The 15,733-nt window shown below is 40.0% G+C and overlaps 1 protein-coding gene across 6 annotated transcripts in view; it reads left to right on the top strand.

Annotated features, from left to right (window-relative positions):
- Window positions 1-15,733, top strand: part of DLGAP1 (DLG associated protein 1) — an 856,539-nt gene that overhangs the window by 393,985 nt on the left and 446,821 nt on the right. The window lies entirely within an intron of this gene.

Below are 15,733 nucleotides of genomic sequence, written 5' to 3'. Positions count from 1 at the left end.
TAATCCATGCAAATGGAAATGAAAAGAAAGCTGGAGTAGTTGTACTTAGATCAAACAAAATAGACTTCTAGACAAAGACTGTAATAAGGAATCGAGAAGGTCATTATATAATGATAAAGGGGTCAATCCAACAAGAGGAGTTAACATTTGTAAATATTTATGCACCCAAAAGAGGAGCACCTAATTATATAAAGCAAATATTAACAGACCTAAGGGGAGAAATAGACAGCAATACAATCAGAGTAGGGATGTTAATCAGTGGATAGATCATCCCAGAGAATCAGTAAGGAAATATCAGCCTTAAATGACATTAATTAAGTCTGGTGTTAACTACATCAGTGACCTTAACAGACATGTCCAGAACGTACCATCTAAAAAAGCAACAGAATAAACAGTCTTCTCAAGCGTACATGGGACATTCTTCACAATAGGTCATATTTTAAAACAAGTCTTACGAAATTTAAGAAGGGTGAAATCATATCAAGCATATTTTCCATCCATAACAGTATGAAACTAGAAATCAATTAGGAGAATACAACTGAAAAGTCACAAATATGTGGAGATTACACAACATGTTACTGACCAATCAATGGGTCAAAAAACAGATCAAAATATACCTCGAGGCAAGTAAAAATACAACATAACAAAACTTATGGGAAAAGTTCGAAGAGGGAAGCAAAAGGAGTTGGAAGAGGGAATTTCACAATGATAAATGCCTACATCAAGAAGCAAGAAACATCTCAAATAAACCACCTCACTTTACACCTCAAGAACTCAAAAGAGAAGACGAAATGACCTCCGGTGTTAGTACACAGAGAGAAAATGACAAAGTTCAGAGTGGAATTAAATGAAATAGATACTAAAAATGATCAATGAAACTAAGTCACTTGTTTTTTTAGAAAAGAAACAAAATTGACAAACCTTTAGCTAGTATCACCGAGGAAAAAAAGAGAGGACTCAAAATCAGAAATCAAAGAGGAGACATTAGAGCTGATTACCACAGAAATACAAAAGATCAAGGAGACTATGAACAATTTTACTATAAACAAGTATACACGAACAACTTAGAAGAAATCGATAAATTTCTAGAAATGTACAGATAGTCCCTGAATTATGATGGTGCAAAAGTGACATGCATTTAGTAGAAACTATACGTCAAATCTGAATGTAAATCTTCTGTATGATTCTTTCTTGTGGTGCTGGACAGCAGCAGCAAGCTACAGTCAACCATGTAATCACAGGGTAAAAAACCAGTGCACTTAACAACCATTCTGTTTTTCACTTTCAGTAGAATCTCAATAAATTACACTTTATTTCAAAATAGACTATGGGTTAGATGATTTTGCCCAACTGTAGGCGAATGTAAGTGGTGTGAGCATGTTTAAGGTAGGCTAGGCTAAGCTATGATGTTCAGTAGGTTAGCTGTATTAAACACATTTTCAATTTCTACAGAGAAATAGAAAATCTGAACAGACCAATTACCAGTAAGGAGATTGAATCAATACTCAAAAACCTCCCAACAAACCAAAATCCAGGACCAGGCAGCCACACAGGTAAATTCTACTAAGTATTTAAAGAATTAGTATCAATTCTTCACAAACTCTTCCCCAAAAAACAGAAGAGGGAACACTTCCAAACAAGGTTTTAAAATGACTTTTTAAAAATGACTTGCCCTCATTTTACAAGGTCAGAATTACCCTGATACCAAAATCAAACAAGGATGCCACACACAAATACCACCTCCCCCCACACACAAATTATAGGCCAATATCCCTGATGAATATAGATGCAAAAATCCTCAACAAAATACTAGCAAACTGAATTCAACAATACATTAAGAGGACCTTCAAGATGGCGGACGAGTAAGACGTGGACATCACCTTCCTCCCCACAAATACATCAGAAATACATCTACATGTGGACCAACTCCTACAGAACACCTACTGAATGCTGACAGAAGACCTCAGACCTCCCAAAAGGCAAGAAACTCCCTACGTACCTGGGTAGGGCAAAAGAAAAAAGAAAAAACAGAGACAAAAGAATAGGGACAGGACCTGCACCAGTGGGAGGGAGCTGTGAAGGAGGAAAGGTTTCCACACACTAGGAAGCCCCTTCGCGGGTGGAGACTGCAGGTGGCAGAGGGGGGAAGCTTCGGGGCCACAGAGGAGAGCGCAGACACAGGGGTGCAGAGAGATTTCTGCACAGAGGATGGGTGCCGACCAGCACTCACCACCCCAAGAGGCTTGTCTGCTCTCCCGCCAGGGCAGGTGGGGGCTGGGAGCAAAGGCTCAGGCTTCAGAGGTCAGATCCCAGGGAGAGGACTGGGGTTGGCTGCGTGAACACAGCCTGAAGGGGGCTAGTGCACCATAGCTAGCCAGAAGGGAGTCTGGGAAAAAGTCTGGACCTGCCTAAGACGCAAGAGACCATTGTTTTGGGGTGCAGGAGGAGAGGAGATTCAGAGCACCGCCTAAACGAGCTTCAGAGACGGGCGCAAGCTGCGACTATCGGCGTGGACACCAGAGACGGGCATGAAACACTAACGCTGCTGCTGCAGCCACCAAGAATCCTATGGGCAAGCACAGGTCACTATCCACACCTCCCCTCCTGGGAGCCAGTGCAGCCTGCCACTGCCAGGGTCCTGTGATCCAGGGACAACTTCCCCAGGAGAACACACGGCACACCCCAGTCTGTTGCAACATCACGTGGGCCTCTGCCGCTGCAGGCTCACCCCTCATTCTGTACCCCTCCCTTCTCCCAGTTGAGTGAGACAGAGACCTTTAATCAGCCACTCCTTTAACCCCGTCCTGTCTGGGCAGGGAACAGACGCCCTCAGGCGACCTACATGCAGAGGAGGGGCCAATCCAAAGCTGAACCCCAGGAGCTGTGCGAACAAAGAACAGAAAGGGAAATTTCTCCATGCAGCCTCAAGAGCAATGGATTAAATCTCCACAATAAACTTGATGTACCCTGCATCTGTGGAATTCCTGAATAGACAACGAATCATCCCAAAATTGAGGCGGTGGACTTTGGGAGCAACTATAGACTTGGGGTTTGCTGTATGCGACAGACTAGTTTCTGATTTTTATGTTTATCTTAGTTTAGTTTTTAATGCTTATCATTGGTGGATTTTTTTATTGGTTTGGTTGCTCTCTTCTTTTTTAATTACTTCTTTATTTTAATAACTTTATTTTTTTTTAATTTTATTTATTTTTCTCCCTTTTCTTCTGAGCCGTGTGGCTGACAGGGTCTTGGTGCTCCGGCCAGGTGTCAGGCCTGAGCCTCTGAGGTGGGAGAGCTGAGTTCAGGACATGACCAGAGGACACCTCCCAGCCCCACATAATATTAGTCAGCAAGAGCTCTCCCAGAGATCTCCGTCTCAACACTAAGACCCAGCTCCACTCAATGAGCAGCAAGCTACAGTGCTGGACACCCCATGCCACACAACTAGCAGCACAGGAACACAACCCCACCCATTAGCAGAAAGGCTGCCTAAAATCATAAGTTCACAGACACCCCAAAACACACCACCAGACCTGGTCCTACCCCACCAGAAAGACAAGATGCAGCCTCATCCACCAGAACACAGGCACCAGTCCCCTCCACCAAGAAGCCTACACAACCCACTGAACCAACCTTACCCATTGGGGGCAGACACAAAAAGAACAGGAAATACAAACCTGCAGCCAGTGAAAAGGAGACCCCAAACACAGTAAGTTAAGCAAAATGACAGATACACAGCAGATGAAGGAGCAAGGTAAAAACCCACCAGACCAAACAAATGAAGAAGAAATAGGCAGTCTACCTGAAAAAGAATTCAGAGTAATGATAGTAAAGATATCTAAAATCTTAGAAATAGAATGGAGAAAATACAAGAAACATTTAACAAGGACCTAGAAAACTAAAGAGCAAACCAACAGTGATGAACAACACAATAAATGAAATTAACAATTCTCTAGAAGGGATCAGTAGCAGAATAACTGAGGCAGAAGAACGGATAAGTGACCTGGAAGGTAAAATAGGGGAGAGCACTACCACAGAGCAGAATAAAGAAAAAAGAATGAAAAGAATTGAGGACAGTCTCAGAGACCTCTGGGACAACATTAAACACACCAACATTCGAATTATAGGGGTCCCAGAAAATGAAGAGGAAAAAAATGGGACTGAGGAAATATTTGAACAGATTATAGTTGAAAACTCCTCTAATATGGGAAAGGAAATAATCAAGTCCAGGAAGCACAGAGAGTCCCATACAGGATAAATCCAAGGAGAAACACACCAAGACACATTATCAGTCAAACTAGCAAAAATTAAATACAAAGAAAACATATTAAAAGCAGCTAGGGAAAAGCAACAAATAACATACAAGGGAATCCCCATAAGGTTAACAGCAGATGTTTCAGCAGAAATTCTGCAAGCCAGAAGGGAGTGGCAGGACATATTTAAAGTGGTGAAAGGGAAGAACCTAAAACCAAGATTACTCTACCCAACAAGGATCTCATTCAGATTCAGTGGAGAAATTAAAACCTTAACAGACAACCAAAAGCTAAGAGAATTCAGCACCACCAAACCAGCTTTACAACAAACGCTAAAGGAACTTCTCTAGGCAGGAAACACAAGAGAAGGAAAAGACCTACAATACAAAACCCAAAACAATTAAGAAAATGGGAATAGGAACATACATATTGATAAGTACCTTAAATGTAAATGGACTAAATGCTCCAACCAAAAACATAGACTGGCTGAATGGATACAAAAACAAGACCTGTATATATGCTGTCTACAAGAGACCCACTTCAGACCTAGGGGCACATACGGACTGAAAGTGAAGGGATGGAAAAAGATATTCCATGCAAATGGAAATCATAAGAAAGCTGGACTAGCAATTCTCATATCAGACAAAATAGACTTTAAAATAAAGACTATTACAAGAGACAAAGAAGGACACTATATAATGATCAAGGGATCGATCCAAGAGGAAGGTATAACAATTGTAAATATTTATGCAGCCAACATAGGAACACCTTAATACATAAGGCAAATGCTGACAGCCACAAAAGGGGAAATTGACAGCAACACAATAATAGTAGGGAACTTTAACACCCCACTTTCACCAATGGACAGATCAACCATAATCAAAATAAATAAGGAAACACAAGCTTTAAATGACACATTAAACAAGATGGACTTAATTGATATTTATAGGACATTCCATCCAAAAACAACAGAATACAATTTCTTCTCAAGTGCTCATGGAACATTCTCCAGGATAGATCATATCTTGGGTCACAAATCAAGCCTTGGTAAATTTAAGAAAATTGAAAACACATCAAGTATCTTTTCCAACTACACTATGAGACTAGATATCAATTACAGGAAAAAAATGTAAAAAATACAAACACATGGAGGCTAAACAATACACTACTTACTAACCAGGAGATCACTAAAGAAATCAAAGAGGAAATCAAAAAATACCTAGAAACAAATGACAATGAAAACACGATGGCCCAAAACCCATGGCATGCAGCAAAAGCAGGTCTAAGAGGGAATTTTATAGCAATACAATCCTACCTCAAGAAATAAGAAACATCTCAAATAAACAACCTAACCTTACACCTAAAGCAATTAGAGAAAGAAGAACAAAAAACCCCCAAAGTTAGCAGAAGGAAAGGCATCATAAAGATCAGATCAGAAATAAATGAAAAAGAAATGAAGGCAACAATAGCAAAGATCAATAAAACTAAGAGCTGGTTTTTTGAGAAAATAAACAAAATTGATAAAACTTTAGCCAGACTCATCAAGAAAAAAAGGGAGAAGACTCAAATCAACAGAATTAGAAATGAAAATGAAGTAACAACTGATACTGCAGAAAAAGAAGGGATCATGAGAAATTACCACAGGCAACTATATGCCAATAAAATGGACAATCTGGAAGAAATAGACAAATTCTTAGAAAAGCACAACCTTCCAAGACTGAGCCAGGAAGAAATAGAAAATATAAACAGACCAATCACAAGCACTGAAATAGAAACTGTGATTAAAAATCTTCCAACAAACAAAAACCCAGGACCAGATGGCTGCACAGGCAAATTCTACCAAACATTTAGAGAAGAGCTAACACCTATCCTTCTCAAACTCTTCCAAAATATAGCAGAGGGAGGAACACTCCCAAACTCATTCTACAAGGCCACCATCACCATGATACCAAAACCAAAGATGTCACACACACAAAAAAACTACAGGCCAGTATCACTGATGAACATAAATGCAAAAATCCTCAACAAAACACTAGCAAACAAAATCCAACAGCACATTAAACAGATCATACACCATGATCAAATGGGGTTTATCCCAGGAATGCATGGATTCTTCAATATATGCAAATCAATCAATGTGACACACCATATTAACAAATTGAAGGATAAAACCCATATGATAATCTCTCAGAAAAAGCTTTTGACAAAATTCAACACCCATTTATGATTAAAAAAAACTCTCCAGAAAATAGGCAAAGAGGGAACTTACCTCAACATAATACAGGCCACATATGACAAACCCACAGCCAACATCGTTCTCAATGGTGAAAAACTGAAACCACTTCCACTAAGATCAGGAATAAGACAAGGTTGCCCACTCTCACCACTATTATTCAACATAGTTTTGGAAGTTTTAGCCACAGCAATCAGAGAAGAAAAGAAATAAAGGGAATCAAAATCGGAAAAGAGGCAGTAAAACTGTCACTGTTTGCAGATGACATGATACTATACAAAGAGAATCCTAAAGATGCTACCAGAAAACTACTAGAGCTAATCAATGAATTTGGTAAAGTAGCAGGATACAAAATTAATGCACAGAAATCTCTTGCATTCCTATACACTAATAATGAAAAATCTGAAAGAGAAATTAAGGAAACACTCCCATTTACCACTGCAACGAAAAGAATAAAATATCTAGGAATAAACCTACCTAAGGAGACAAAAGACCTGCATGCAGAAAACTATAAGACACTGATGAGAGAAATTAAACAGGATACAGACAGATGGAGAGATATACCATGTTCTTGGATTGGAAGAATCAACATTGTAAAAATGACTATACTACCCAAAGCAATCTACAGATTCAATGCAATCCCTATCAAACTACCAATGGCATTTTTCACAGACCTACAACAAAAAATTTCAAAATTTTTATGGAAACACAAAAGACCCCGAATAGCCAAAGCAATCTCGAGAATAAAACGGAGCTGGAGGACTCAGGCTCCCTGACTTCAGACTATACTACAAAGCTACAGTAATCAAGACAGTTTGGTGCTGGCACAAAAACAGAAATATAGATCAATGGAACAGGATAGAAAGCCCAGAGAGAAACCCACCCATATATGGTCACCTTATTTTTGATAAAGGAGGCAAGAATACACAATGGAGAAAAGACAACCTCTTCAATAAGTGGTGCTGGGAAAACTGGACAGCTACATGTAAGAGAATGAAATTAGAACACTTCCTAACACCATACAGAAAAATAAACTCAAAATGGATTAAAGACCTAAATGTAAGGCCAGACACTATAAAACTCTTAGAGGGAAACATAGGCAGAACACTCTATGACATACATCACAGCAAGATCCTTTTTGACCCACCTCCTAGAGAAATGGAAATAAAAACACAAATAAACAAATGGGACCTAATGAAACTTACAAGCTTTTGTACAGCAAAGGAAATGATAAACAAGATTAAAAGACAACCCTCAGAATGGGAGAAAATATTTGCAAACGAAGCAACTGACAAAGGATTAATCTCTAAAATATACAAGCAGCACATGCAGCTCAATATCAAAAAAGCAAACAACCCAATCCAAAAATGGGCAGAAGACCTAAACAGACATTTCTCCAAAGAAGATATACAGATTGCCAACAAACACATGAAAGGATGCTCAACATCGCTAATCATTAGAGAAATGCAAATCAATACTACAATGAGGTATCACCTCACACCAGTCAGAATGGCCATCAACCAAAAATCTACAAACAATAAATGCTGGAGAGGGTGTGGAGAAAAGGGAACCCTCTTGCACTGTTGGTGGGAATGTAAATTGATATAGCCACTATGGAGAACAGTATGGAGGTTCCTTAAAAAACTAGCAATAGAACTACCATACGACCCAGCAATCCCACTACTGGGCATATGCCCTGAGAAAACCGTAATTCAAAAAGAGTCATGTACCACAATGTTCATTGCAGCACTATTTACAATAGCCAGGACATGGAAGCAACCTAAGTGTCCATTGACAGATGAATGGATAAAGAAGATGAGGCGCATATATACAATGGAATATTACTCAACCATAAAAAGAAATGAAATTGAGTTATTTGTAGTGAGGTGGATGGACCTAGAGTCTGTCATACAGAGTGAAGTAAGTCAGAAAGAGAAAAACGAATACTGTATGCTAACACATATATATATGCAATCTTAAAAAAAAAATGGTTCTGAAGAACCTTGGGGCAGGACAGGAATAAAGATGCAGGCGTAGAGAATGGACCTGAGGACGCAGAGAGGGGGAAGGGTAAGCTGGGACGAGGTGAGAGAGTGGCATGGACATATATACACTACCAAATGTAAAATAGATAGCTAGTGGGAAGCAGCCGCATAGCACAGGGAGATCAGCTCAGTGCTTTGTGTCCACGTAGAGCCATGAGATGCAAGAGGGAGGGAGGGGATATGGGGATATATGTATACATATAGCTGATTCACTTTGTTATACAGCAGAAACACAACAATGTAAAGCAATTACACTCCAATAAAGATGTTTAAAAATAAATAAATAAATAACAAAAGGTGTATTTACTAGTAAAAAAAAAAAAAAAAAACTACATTAAAAGGGTCATACACTGTGATCAAGTGGGACTTATTCCAGGAATGCAAGGATGGGTCAACATCTGCAAATTAATCAATGTGATACACCACATTAACAGAATGAAAGATAAAAGTCCTATGATCATTTCAACAGAGACAGAAAAAGCATTTGACACAATTCAATATCCATTTATGATAAAAACTCAACACAGTGGGTATAGAGGGAACATACATGAACATAATAAAGGCCACATATGATAAGCACACAGCTAATATCCTAACAGTGAAAAAAGCTGAAAGGTTTTTCTCTAACATCAGGAAAAGACAAGGATGCCCACTCTTATCACTTATATTTAACATAGTTTGTAAGTCCTAGCCAGAACAATTAGGCAAAAAAACCCAATACATATAGGGTTGGAATGGAATCTCTAGAATAAATAGTCTAGGGCAATTAATGTATTACAAAACTATATTTAAGAATTAAATAGAATGAATTTCCATAGAAAAAATAAATACATATAAAAAACCCTAAAGACTCTATCAAAAGTCTGTTAGAACTAATAAATTCAGTAACATTGCAGGATACAAAATCAATGTACAAAAATGTGTTGCATTTCTGTACACTAGTAAGAAAGTAAGGATACAATGCCATTTACATTTACCTAAGAATTAATTTAACCAAGGAGGTAGAAGACCTGTACACGGAAAATTATAAGATCTTGATGCAAGAACTTGAAGACAAAAACAAATGTGTGCTCATGGATTGAAAGAATTAATGTTGTTAAAATGTTCATACTATTCAAAACAATCTGTGGAATCAATGCATTTCTTGGCCTCTAGGCTCTCGCGATCTAGCAGAAAAGACTGAGGCACACAGGAATGCCAACGCAGTCAATAAGAGGTAAGTACAAAGGACTACAGATGCAGAGAGGAGTGAATAATTGTCTTCTGTCTAGAAGCTCAGGGAAGGCATTGTTCAGAGATTACATGTGAACCAGCCCTAAGGTGAGTGAGGTTTCTCCAGATGAAGAAAGGGGGCAAGGCGTTCTAAAAGGAGCAGTACCATAAGGGCATATGGATGTGACAGAAGCAAAGTGCATTCTGAGAGCAGTACCTAAATAATGGGAGCATCTTTTGCTTGTGAAGAAATGACAGAGATGATACTGAAATAAAAGATGGAATCCAGATTTTAAGAGGCCTTGGGCATCACCTTGGAATTGTTCTTTATCTGTAATCACTGGGCACCATCACAGGCTTCTTCTGGGGTGGGGGTGGGGGTGAGTCCTGCCATGATACAATTGTTTTAGAAAAATTAACTCTGCAGGAGAAGGAAGAGAGACTGAGAAGAATGTGGTGAAATGGTGGGGGGAGAGGGGCAGGAGCACAGTGGGGGGCTGGAGGCTGCGGGCTGCCATCCTCCCCTCCAGGCCACCATGCAGCTGCCACATAACAGACTCTACAGCAAATCTATAAAAGTCTTAGATGAAAACATAGGAAGAACATTCTTTGACATAAATTACAGCAATGTCTCTTTTGATCCATCTCCTAGAGTAATGGAAATAAACAAGTGGGAAGTAATTAAACTGAAAAGCTTTTGCACAGCAAAGGAAACCATAAACAAAACTAAAAACACAACCCACAGAATGGGAAAAATATTTGCAAACGAGCCAACCAACGGGATTAATCTTCAAAATCTACAAACAGCTCATGCAGCTCAATATCAAAATGAAAACAAGCAACCCAATCAAAAAATGGGAAGAAGACCTAAATAGACATTTCTCCAAAGAAGACATACAGATGGCCAAGAGGCACATGAAAAGATGCTCAACATTGCTAATTATTAGAGAAATATCAAATCAGAACTAAAATGCAATATCACCTCACACCAGTCAGAATGGCCATCATCAAAACAATCTACAAACAATAAATGCTGGAGAGGGTGTGGAGAAAAGGGAACTCTCCTACACTGTTGGCAGGAATGTAAATCAGTACAGCCACTACAGAGAACAATATGGAGGTTCCTTAAAAAACTAAAAACAGAGCTAACATATGATCCAGCAATCCCACTCCTGGGCATCTATCTGGAGAAGACCATGGTTCGAAAGGATACACGCATCCCAGTGTTCACTGCAGCCTACTTACAGTAGCCAAGACATGGAAGCAACCTAAATGCCCATCAACAGAGGAATGGATAAAGAAGATGGGGTATATGTATACAGTGGAATATTACTCAGCCATAAAAAAGAATGAAATAATGCCATTTGCAGCAATATGGATGGACCTGGAGGTATCATACTAACTGAAGTAAGTCAGAGAAAGACAAATGTCATATGATATCGCTTATGTGAAATCTTAAAAAGATACAAATGAACTTATTTACAAAACAGAAGCAGACGCACAGACTTAGAAAACAAACGTATGGTTACCAAAGGGGAAAGGTTGGGGGGAGGGATAAATTATGAGGTTGGGATTAACATATACACACTGCTATATATAAAATAGATAACCAACAAGGACCTACTGTATAGCACATGGAACTCTGCTCAGTATTCTGTAATAACCTAAATGGGAAGAGAATTTGAAGAACAGAGACATGTATATGTATAACTGAATCACTTTGCTGTAATCTGAAACTAACACAACATTGTTAATCAACTGTACCCCAATATAAAATAAAAATTTTGGACTTCCTTGGTGGCGCAGTGGTTAAGAATCTGCCTGCCAATGCAGGGGACATGGGTTCAAGGCCTGGTCCAGGAAGATTCCACATGCCATGGAGCAGCTAAGCCACAACTACTGAGCCTGCGCGCCACAACTACTGAAGCCCGTGCACCTACAGCCCGTGCTCCGCAACAAGAGAAGACACTGCAATGAGAAGCCCACGCATCCCAACAAAGAGTAGCCCCTACTCGACACAACTAGAGAGAAGCCCGCACACAGCAACGAAGACCCAATTCAGCCAAAAATAAATAAATTTATTAAAAAATAAAATAAAATAGAAAATTTTTTTAAAAAAGAGGCTGCTGAAGACTTAAAACCTGAGGTATGAAGACTTAAATATGAGGGGGGGGATCGAAGCTGAGTCATGCATGTGTAGGCAAGGAAGACTTTCCCTCTACTCTCCCAGGTTCAATAGCTGGGTCTATGAAATAAACTAACAACACAGACTAACAGGAGAAAAAGTATACAAATGCACTAACTTTTTTTTTTTTTTTTAAACATCTTTACTGGAGTATAATTGCTTTACAATGGTGTGTTAGTTTCTGCTTTATAACAAAGTGAATCAGTTATACATATACATATTTCCCCATATCTCTTCCCTCTTGTGTCTGCCTCCCTCCCACCCTCCCTATCCCACCTCTCTAGGTGGTCACAAAGCACCGAGCTGATCTCCCTGTGCTATATGGCTGCTTCCCACTAGCTATCTATTTTACGTTTGGTAGTGTATATATGTACATGCCACTCTCTCACTTTGTCCCAGCTTACCCTTCCCCCTCCCCACATCCTCAAGTCCATTCTCTACTAGGTCTCTGTCTTTATTCCCGTCTTGCCCCTAGGTTCTTCATGACTTTTTTTTTTTTTTTAAGATTCCATATATATGTGTTAGCATACAGTATTTGTTTTTCTCTTTCTGACTTACTTCACTCTGTATGACAGACTCTAGGTCCATCCACCTCACTACAAATAACTCAATTTCGTTTCTTTTTATGGCTGAGTAATATTCCACTGTATACATGTGCCACATCTTCTTTATCCATTCATCTGTTGATGGACACTTAGGTTGCTTCCATGTCCTGGCTATTGTAAATACAGCACAAATGCAATAACTTTTAATGTTATATCCATGGGGGCATCACAGGGGAAAAAAAAGTGAATACCCAAAAGAGATGCGAGATTTGAGCATTTATATACCATACTGTCTTAATAGGGGAAGTGGAAGGGGGATGTAGGCCACTTCAAGGAGAGTGAATGATTTTTAGGAAAGATGGATGGGGCCTTGGAAGGGTAGATGGGAGACGTGATGGTTATGACAGAGCTTGTCTGGCTGTGATGGGGACTTCTAGTGTCCTCTCCTTTGTTAAGAGTCAGTCTTCCCTGGGTGATGAAACTCCCAGGAAGGGATGGATGAGAGTTGAGTTCCTTTGGGAGGATCTGTATGTCGGGGAATTCAGAGAAGACCTTTCCCTGCATTTGCATTTTTAGCTCGAAATTAGCCTTACACCAATGAGGCATATTTTAGGGTGGCATATTCTGCCGCCCTTCACATTCAATAAATAATTCTTAATTGTTGGGAAAGTCAAAGATGAATATGGCATGGCATTTGCCATTAGGACTTGCAGCGAGAATTTAGGGCTCTGATAAGAGGAGAAACATTAGCTTCAGAGTAGAATGAAGAGCCAGAGGCAGGGGTGTGTGTGACATTTTTGAAGAATGGTGATTTTAGATCTGTTTAGCCTGCACAACGTGAAGGTTTAGGTAGGTGACAAGTAAGAGAGTAAGTCTTTTCCAACCTGGCTCCGCATCAGCTCCAAGGGGAACTTTACTGACTCACCTACTTTCCAGGTGCTTCCTGGACATATGTGTTGCAAACAAATAACCAAGTAAAATTACCAATAGAACTTGATGCACGACTAGGGTTGAGAACTGCTGGAACAGGTCAGATATTAGGAACTGGATTATGGATGCTCTGAGTTTTAGAGAAGAGAGTGAGCAGTGGATTGCTGTGGACCAGGCATGATGGAGGGGGATCCCTGTCCAAGTGGCTAAGCAGGGATGAGAAGGAAGAAACGAGGCACAAAGATACACTGATAGTCATGGAGGCGTGGACAGAAGGGATAGAGTAGGCAAACAGAAGTCTGCTGCATCGTGAAGTCTTGAGAACATGCCGATGTTCACTGCCCCACCCAGAGTACCCAATATCTTGACTCACAGCATGAGAATGGAGTAGGTATTTGTTGAATAAATGACTGAATCAAGTAAACACATGGGAAAAAAACCCAGGAAAACTGAGGGGTTGTGGAATATGGTATCACCAAAACATAATTCAGAAGAATGAATGTTTAGAGGAAAAACCTGAATCCAATTTTAGACTTAGTAGGTTTAACTAAACAAACATGATGATAGAGGTTCAAATGTTTGACAAGCCAGTGTACAAAAGGAAGCCGTCGGGCTCCTAAGTTTCTATAAGTTTCCATCACTCCCTCCTGTTTCGTTTGTATTTGACTAGGGGACTAAAATATGCATAATGTTTCTAACAGGCAAAATCTACCCTGGGATCCACTGAGTGCCACTAGAGTGTCTGGTATCTGCTCTAGCAAAATCCTGATTGAATGACAAAGACGCTAAGAACAGTAAGTCACGATGGAGGAGCAAAGTGGGAAGAATGGAGCCTGTGAACCGCAGATATTCCAAAGGAGGGAAGGATTAGGTGGTAGGGAATGTCTGTCTATATTTCAAAGCCAACTGCCAGCTTCCCACTACGCCTCCCCAATCCAGCACACCCCACCCAACAACAAGCACGTGCGCGTGTGCGCACACACACCCCCAATTGCTTGGGCAGTTAGGGACCCAGAGAGTCTGTTGAGCAGGCTCTTGACTTTTTTGGAACCATAATATAGAAAGAAATGCCTGAGGCAAAAGGTTAATGCACCGCCAGAAATCACGGCCACCTTCCATTTATCCAAGCTCAACGCTAACATTTTAACTTCAAAAATATGCCCCATTATTTCCAGTTTGATCTCTTAGTGATTTTATGTAGGTTATTTTGATGAAAGCTGAAAATCTTTCACACGCTGGTTGTTCTATACTGTGTAGCCAAAATTAATAGACCAGAAACACCTTCCTTTTAGTGACTCACTCTTTTTCCTTTTCTGATTCATACAGTTTACCTTTTTTTGTTTTTTTCACAGTACAGATCAGTGAGTATTCTGGTAGTCTAATTGATGTATATTTCAGGGTGAACAACAGAACGTTAACATTGGCTGAGGGCAGGACTGGAGAATATTCACCTTACCTTCTGCGAAGAACAGGCTAACAAGGCTAGAAGGGAAAAGGGGGTTACTGAGGAGGAGGAGGAGGGAAGTCCTCCTAGCTTTTCGGTATTAACCTACCTGCTCCATCCATGATACCCAGGAAACAAGACAAAAAGTTTCAAAAAATATTAATACCATAGAGAGGAAAATAGAGTTGCAATTACCTCAAGTCCATTGATCCTTCTTCAATGATGAAAGAAACAGCATCTGAAACAGAGAACACATAAGTGGCTCAGAAATAGAAAGCTGCCCCTCTCTCTGAAGTCAACGTGACAAATCTTGCTTAAGGCAGACAAGTCTACTTACTTGAACCATACAGCTTAAACCATATATAAGAATTCTTTAATTATGATATGACCTTAAGTTAAATTCCCTGGAATTTCTGTGGATTCCTCAAAATTCATCCTGAATATTCAATGCTCTTAAGCTCTTAAATCATACACTGGGACTCCAATCAGGCTGTCAGTTCTTTGAACTTCTCCACCTTTAGACCCTGTTACCCAGTCCTTGCTGGACTTCCTTCCCAGAGCCTGAGGCTGTGCCAGCACCGGCACCCACACCGAACACAGATGCACCCACACAGAACACGGACGCACCCACACGGAACACGGATGCACCCACACAGCACGTGAATGCACCCACACACCCTTTAACTGTGAACAAATGAAGATGAAAGCATTGATGAAACTGGCAGAGCTAATGACCCCTTCCAGTGTCTGCTGGCTGGTCCCTGTCCTCCTGTTGGGAATTTTCTCCGTATCTATGACATCCCTCTCTCCAACCTCTCTGCCTCTCTTCTTCTCTCCTCTATTAAAACAGCAACAGATTTGATACCATCAGTTTGTCTTTGATAGA

This window comes from Balaenoptera borealis (genome assembly GCF_965194805.1).
Source record: "Balaenoptera borealis genome assembly, chromosome: 14".
NCBI classification, from domain to species: domain Eukaryota; kingdom Metazoa; phylum Chordata; class Mammalia; order Artiodactyla; family Balaenopteridae; genus Balaenoptera; species Balaenoptera borealis.
The sequence above is the reverse complement of the archived record's forward strand: the minus strand, read 5'-3'. Positions and strand labels throughout refer to the sequence as shown.